The sequence below is a fragment of the Trachemys scripta genome, chromosome 4 (assembly GCF_013100865.1).
Source record: "Trachemys scripta elegans isolate TJP31775 chromosome 4, CAS_Tse_1.0, whole genome shotgun sequence".
NCBI classification, from domain to species: Eukaryota; Metazoa; Chordata; order Testudines; family Emydidae; genus Trachemys; species Trachemys scripta.
In genome coordinates, this window is record NC_048301.1 from 90598211 (window position 1) to 90605870 (window position 7660).

Here is a 7660-nt window from a genome sequence, read left to right on the forward strand (position 1 = left end):
GTTAATGTCTCAAAGGCGTATTTTGTTATATTCAGACGTTTTCTCCAATTAATTTAAAGGTTTTAACTTTTTACAGCCCAAGGCAAAATAAATAAATAAAAATAACCTCCAAATATTTAAAAATTGCATGCAAGTGGTCTATTGCCTCAGATTATTATTATTATTTTAAATAATCCTTATTAACAGGTCTATTGCAGGAGGGGGGTGGGGAGAAGAAAAAAAATCCGAAGTTATGTTTTTAAACTTGCCTGAAATCTGGGTGGACTGTCCTCTCATACAATTTAGGGACTCACACATCTGCGTGTCACTAGTTAAAGTCTTCCCTCTAGGACAAAGCAAAAAAAGTATATTAATGGTGTGGAAATATACTTTTTAATGTATGCTATATCACAGCGCAACCTCACAGTAGGATGCAGCACGGGGCTGGAGGGCTGAGATTTGAAACACTTACAAAAATAATAATCAAAGTTTTAAGCCTTCAGAAGTACTAGTAGATTGTAGCTCCCATTCCAGTCTAAATAGTTCTGGACTCTGACACTTTTCGTGCCTGTATTTACACACAGAACCGGTGTTATTTAATGAAGGGAGCGGCGTGGGTCTGTGCTCTTTTTAGTGTTAGAAGTGGAGTGATAGGATTTTTTTATCAGAATCTGGATATTTTTGACTGTACACTTCTAAACGAGGCTTATTTAGATCATTTTTACACTTTGGAACTCTGCATCTTTGAAGTTGTTCTATTTAAAACAAGTATGGTTTGACGTGGTCGGAGTAAGGCTATGAGTTGTTGTTTTTTTAGTGGCACTAACAACTCCCCCCTTACAAATAACCCCCCAAACTCCCCTTATTGTGATTAACTTCTTTTTTGGTCTTTAGATCTTCCCCTTTTTCACTGTACTGTGACACACGCTGTCTACCTCGCCTCAGTGCTTTAAAAAGTAAGAACAGGAGGGGGTGAGAACTGTTAAACAAAGCCTACAGAATGTGAACAATGGCTTCCATTCTGCTCCTCTACCCAAACCCAGAGTGCAGAAACCCAGTCTCCTTAACCGGCAGCACAGCTTCCCAACTAAACGTACCAACAACCCTCCAACTTACAAAGAGCAGAGAAACAAGCCCTTACTCCCTTCATTAGTGCCTGCCTTGACCCAGAGCCTGGACAACCCCAATCGCCTGTTTCCATGTATTTATTTATATGGTCGTTTATTTATTTAGTTTAAACCCTTGCGGGTGAAAATGGAAAAGTAATTTCTCGTTATAAATATCTGGAGGTAATTGTGTTACTGGTGTGAGTTGTTAGGGGTTGTAAAAAGATACAACAGCTCAGTGGGGTGCTCAATTGGGGAGAGACAATTACAATAAAGAGCCCATTCAAGAGGTTTGCGGAAAAAAAAGAGGAGGTAAAATAATGAAATAGTCGCAGCCTTCATTTTCTCTCCCTTTTTTTAAAACCTAAAAATACTCATTCTCTTTCTTTTGCGCCTATAATGAATATTAATTTTACTCTTCCTGCATATGATGGCGAATTCAAAGAGGCACGTTTCCCTATTCAGGACTAGCCATGGTATAATTTATTAAATAGCTTTTAGTAATCTTAAATCCATAAAAATAAACATCAAACAAGTACTTTCTCGCAGCGTGAAGACTTCAACTGGTAAATATTTACTGCTCTTTGGAGAACTACCTGATTAGCAACGGAGCAAGCTGCACTGTACTTCAATGGAGACGTGGCAATATCTCCTTTAGCTTAACTGAACGTGGAACCATCCCTTTAATACACTAAACACGTCTGCATATACATTCACCGAACAGAAAATCCAGTTCCTCAGACAGAATTTGCTCACATATTTAATGCACAACTCATAAGCATGGAGAATACGGGGTTAAAGAAGAAATTCAGAATGCTATTGTTATACTTCCAACCATAGTTCTGCCTGCACGTATCCTAGAAATGATAATAGAGGGATTTTTTTTCAAAATACATTTTATATGTCAGGAACAGGGTAGTCAAATACTTCACTAAGGAGGTTAGAAGAAAGAGAGATGCGATTCTGCATTTTCCTTGGAAACTCGCTAATGACCTAAGTAACCAGCAACATTTAGCAAAACAAAAACAAGAAAAGTCAAACAGCACCCGGAAGCAGTCTGATAATAAAATCGCTTTCCCATAGCATAACCTATTTTTGCTGGATTTTATAAGTGTGGATATGTAGATCTACACATAGGCATTTATAAATCAGAATACAGTTAGCTTTAAAGTAATGAATTTAATTAAATTTGCCGTGCCCTAGGAATCAATCTCAATAGGCCAGGCCTAATCTGCAAGTCGTTTTTTAATCTCAAAATCCTGATATAATCTGATCGTGGTTGGGATTTTTCCCCCCACTGAAAACATAATTAGCTATTAAGATGACAAAATTTTACATTCACAGGTCAAATAAGACAAAGATTAAAATGAATCAATTTGCGTTTAGACATTTGTAAAGGTCACCAGCTATAAAAATTTATTGTCAAAGACCACAATTATTATTTTATGTCTATAAAGATGGATAAAATGCAGGCACTTTTCTCATCCATTATATTGTGGGGGGGGGTTACCCCCAAAGAAGCATCTGCCCTGGTACATTTAATCATGCGGGAAACTTTGTTTTAAAACTTTCTAGAAATTATTAATGGTCTACGAGTCGATTTAACACCCAACTACAAAGCGTTACAAGGTTAAATTCAAATCCAGCTTTTCTAATTGCACTTGTGAAAGGAGAAGAATCAAGTTTATTGTTGCGCTTATGTAATCAAATCTTATGCACGGCGAAGAGTTTGCAACTTTTAAAAATTACTTGACTGTTTTGGGTATCTGAGACCCTCCTGGATTACAAAGGAAAAGTAAGCGGTTCTTGCAGAATAAATGAGATTAAATTAAAATAAAAATAAAAATCGTGTTCCTTAAAAAAATGATTTCCCCGGCCAGAAACTTGTTGAAAAGGAATATTGATCGCAGGTTGATGGTATGAGAATGCTAATAGTACTCTTCTGAGAAAAGCCAAATACTGAAGAGACTGGGATCTCCGAGAGGCTATTGGCACTAGGGGCTTTTCAGACTGCACTTTACTGACTGTTTGCCTCGTGTGATCTGTAAGTTGGAAAGTTCTTCTTGGTATTATGGACAAGTTCGGTGAGATCTCCCGGCTGCTTGATTGAAACTGACAATCCTTCAGCTCTACTCAGAGCTTCCCGGATACAACTACTGAGAATTGACTTGGCCTAGAATGTGACTTTTTTCCCCCACCTCTCTCGGTCTCCCTTTCTCGTTCTCTCTCCCTTTCTTTCTCCCTCTCTCTCCCCCTTCTACTCTGTTCTGGTGGTGAGTAAGCATTACAAGTATAGGCGAGTGTTCCCTAAATAAGACTTTTTTTCCCATGACACTGGCTGTGGGAAGCACAAAGCAAAGGACACGGATCTTGGATCCGCCCGGCTACCCCCTAGAAAACAACTGGCGAGGATCGCCGAGGAGTCACTTCCCTTTCGTAATAGACATAACAACAGCAACAAAAAGGAGCATAGGGAAGGGTCAGGAGCAAGGTATATTTCGGGTGTGTGAGCGCTGTGTGTACAAAGATTAGCCAGTGATCAGAACACATTTCCCCAGCCATGGCTTTGGCAAGTGGGGGTGCTATGAACGGCAATACAAGCATTTGTGATCGCTCTGTCCAGCAAATACATTGGAGCTGCTGCTGCTGCTTGCTGCTCGGTTTGGCTTGATTTCCAAGTCAGATGCTTTAGCTTTTCCAGAGGACATGGGTTAAAGTGAAAGCAGAAAGTTTGTGAGCTTCGGGACTGGAAAGTTCCCCGGGAAGCTCTCCCGGAATGCAAGTGGGGGATGAGAGAGAGAGCTGTCTAAATATTAAAATGAAATGAAAGGAGAAGTGGGGAGAAGAAATGAGCAGACTCACCTTTATGAGGCATCCTGTCTTGTTGTCAAAGCTCCTGTCAATAGTTTAAGAGCGCACTGATTTGAAATGATGGTGCTTTAAAAAGAGTTGCCAGTAAAATAGTTTTTCTCCACTGAAGCTGCTGGTTGTGTGATCTTGAATTCCTGGGAAGGAGACAGAGATTGACAATAAAATGGGCTGTCAGTGACTGGAGAGTGAGAGATAAAGAGTGTGTGAGTGGAGTAGGGAGAGAGAGACAGAGCACACCTATGCTGATTGGTGATGGTTCAAGTGTATTAATGTATGTGTGCCTGGTCTCTGCCTCGCCTCCACTGCTCTTCACTGGCCCATTAGCAAAGCCTGACCTCTGTCATCATCTTCCAGCAAAACACTTCCTCCCTGCGCCTTAACCAGAGCGGGAAATGAGGCTGAGCCAGGGCTCGCTTTTCAAACCCACTAATCACTCCACACATGCAAATGCTCTGCTCTCTCCCACACAAAATATTGCTTTATGCAAAGCAACGCCATTGCTCCCAGCTGCCGATTGGATGCTCAGTCACAGTGGCTGGTTCAATTGGCCCATTTGTTTGAATATGAATGCACTTGTTTTTTGCTCCTCGCATAGATTTTTCCTCTTCCCTTCTATCATCCCTGCGCTCAGAGGCGCTGGGCAGATTATTAGTGAAGAGTCATTTTATCTGCAGTTTTGTCTTTTGGACAACGTTGATGTTGGGAATTTTTTTTCCCAAATAGCGTCTGAAAGCCATCGGAGCTGTCCGGACTTTATCTTCACTACCCCCCTGTCTTTTCCCAACTAAAACATACACTCTACTTTCCCCTCCCCCATTCAAATTAGGGACTGCAGTAAATAAATAATGTGTCTTGGAAAAAAAGAGCACATTGCTTTCCAATACGACCTAGGTTTTTTATGTTTTGGGGGAGACTCTATGTGTGTGTGTGTGCGTGTGCGCGGGAGGGAGGGCTGAAAAAAAGAGATCAATTTGCATTTAAACAGTTAGCTCCCATCAGACAATAGAGATAAGAAAAAAATAACATTCAAATGGTAAAGACATAAATATTTGGGAGACAGGGGCTTTGTAAACTGTGAATTGCCTAGAGCTATCCAAGTTTTACAGTCCCCCCCCCCTTCCTTTCTTTCTTTCTTTCTTTCTTTCTTTCTTTCTTTCTCCAAACGTGATGGAGAGGGAAGGCTCTTCCCAGCCTGGAAAGTGCAGAGCAAATACACAATTTACTTTGTGTATTGAGGGCTCTTGTGAAAGGCCCTGAAGAGTCCTTTACCAAACACTCACAAACTTCCACGTGCCATTTGTTGACTAAGAGCTGCTGGGTTTTTTTAAGACACCATGGGGGTATGTGTGGAAATATCCCCAATGGTGTGTGTGTGTGTGTGTGTGTGTGTGAGCCGCAGTGCTAGCGATGTGCGTTGCACCCAGCTTTGTTCCCTTTTCCACGGAGGTGTTGGTGTTTTTTGTTTGTTTTTGTTTTGCAAAGGCAGCGCCCCTTGAGTAGCTGCCAGAAAATCAAGGGGGAAAGTAAGTAAATGACTTTGCTGCTCTGACCACACACCACAAGTACATTTGTTGAATGCCGGACTATTAAGACACACCTCAGTAAACTCTAAAGCAACCCCTCAGCGCATGCATTTAAGGTTACACTGGGAGCACCAGTCTGAGCTCAGGGTGTCCCGATCGTTTATGGCGAGTGGTCCGAGGAGGGGGGGCGGAACAGTCAGCACAAAAAAGGGGGGGAAGAGGGGGACAAGGGGAAAAAATCCAAGCTTCGGTGAGGAAAAGTGAAGAGCATGAACGCGCAAAGCATAAAATGAAGTCGTAGCCGCATACACTTGACTTCTCTTGACATGTGAAAAGTGCTAAAAGTCAAAGCTCATCAATAAAGTATCTTGAAATTGAATAAGAGCCCTGACAACCATTGCATTCTTAAATAAAGTACAATGAGGAGACAAACGACTCTGCCAAGGAGTTTGCATGTGAGTGAAAGGACGCCTCAATAGGAGCTGGATAATGGGCTGCCCGGCCGTCATGCACTGTCATCTCCAGTCCTGCAGAGAAGCTGCCACAGCTCCTAATAGCACAAAATGGGCTCTTAAGAGACTACTGGCTTTTCCTCTGGGTTTTTTCCTCCCCCCCTTTCCTCTTATGCCAATTTGCCTTGATGCTGATTATCTCTAATGTGCATTTTTTGGAAGGCAGGGGTTTCAACAAGGAGTTTCTCCTAGGTCTCCTCTTTGAATTCGGGATTTAGCTGAGCAAAACTCTTTTCTTTGGCTCACAGTGTAAAGGGGAAGGAGATCTGCCTTCAGTTCTGCAATCAGGGAGCCTGGAAAAACTCTGCTGCAGACACCGGGCTCGGGGATTCCCTCCCCTAGCCCCATTCCAACTCTTTGAGGAGTTTCATCCAACACTGCAACGCCAGTAAATAACACAGGACATGTAAGATGATGGAAGAAAGGAGATCTGTGCTGCTCTTGGAAATGCACCGTTTGCCTGGCCAAGTCATTGACATGCAGTTGCAATAGTTCAGGCCTAAGTCAATCTGCATTTTTTCTTAGTCATGCATATTCATAAAAACGGAGCCGACTATAGTGATGGAAAGGTGAGCATTTTGTGTGTCCATACGATCTCCTTGGAAGGTAAGGTAGGAGCAATAGAATCTTAGTTACTGGGTGGAATATATTTAACAAAGGTGCTTTCCCAAAACTGGCACTCAGGTGTGCCCAGCTCTAAGACCGAGGGCGGGGTAGTACATGTACAATTACTGACCACATTGTAGAAATCTCTCTACTCTCAACACTTGGCGTCCTCTGTATTTCTCACCCCCCCGCCCCCAAGCCATCAGAATAGGAAGCCGTTAAGAAGACGCCGCATTAACCTATGTACAGGAAACTCCTCTCTATGTGGATAAACCTGATTTCAAGTGCACAAAGGAGATCTTTGCGAGAGGCAAAAAGGAAATTAAAAGAAAATACAAACCAATGTCCTGCTTGTGTCCTTCCCCAGAGTGCTGCTGCTGCTTGCGAGACAACTTGGCAAATTGTCCCGAAAAGACCCTGGTAGCTATTGCTCTCCCAAGCTGCGAGTCCCCTCCGCTCGCATTCTGGAGGGAGGAGAAGTAGGCTTCTGTTTGTAAGAGCGACAAATCTGGGAGGCTCCAAGGGGATTTTAAAAACTGGGATCTAGTCCTTTTCTGGAGTGAAGTCCGCCGACTCCTCGCTTCTCTCTCTCTCTCCCTCTCTAACCAAGGATTTTTTTTAAACTCTCGTCCACAGGGTATGGGGGGGAGAGGGGGAGAAAAAAATACTTTGTCCGGAACTTCAGGCAAATATCATTTTTACAACCCCTCAATTAGCCATCCTTTGGATTAGCACCTTTTTAGGCTTCGTCTCCAGAATAAAGAAGCCGTAATCTTGTTGCTATTTTCCCTAGGGCGCAGTGGACTTTGTATCCCCTCCCAAAAAAACTTTTAACCCCCCCCCCCAAAAAAAAATCAGGAGGGGAGGGAAACTGACGTCATTCTGGGGCTGAGGGGGGGCGGAGGAGGTCTTGAGAAACAGCCACACTGCTTCTGATTTAGCAGGACATGGGGGAAAGGAGCCTCAGAAACGACCCCCTCCCACCAAAAAAAAAAAAAAAAAGTTGGAAGAAATAAAAGAGAGGATCAGAGAGAGAGAGAAAGTGGGGGGGGGGGAGAGAACG

At 42.7% G+C, this 7660-nt stretch overlaps 1 protein-coding gene across 6 annotated transcripts in view; it reads right to left on the bottom strand.

Moving 5' to 3' along the window:
- PAX6 (paired box 6) overlaps positions 1-7660 on the bottom strand; it is a 31378-nt gene that overhangs the window by 18881 nt on the left and 4837 nt on the right. For 3 of the 6 annotated variants that reach the window (XM_034769913.1, XM_034769912.1, XM_034769911.1), the window contains exons 1-2: positions 3948-4342; positions 249-325 (exon numbers count right to left, since the gene is read on the bottom strand). The gene's annotated coding sequence lies outside the window, so the exon portion shown is untranslated. Of the gene's footprint in view, positions 1-248; positions 326-3947; positions 4343-6937; positions 7341-7660 lie in introns of those variants that run through there. The other 3 variants (XM_034769907.1, XM_034769910.1, XM_034769908.1) reach the window with 3 other exon arrangements.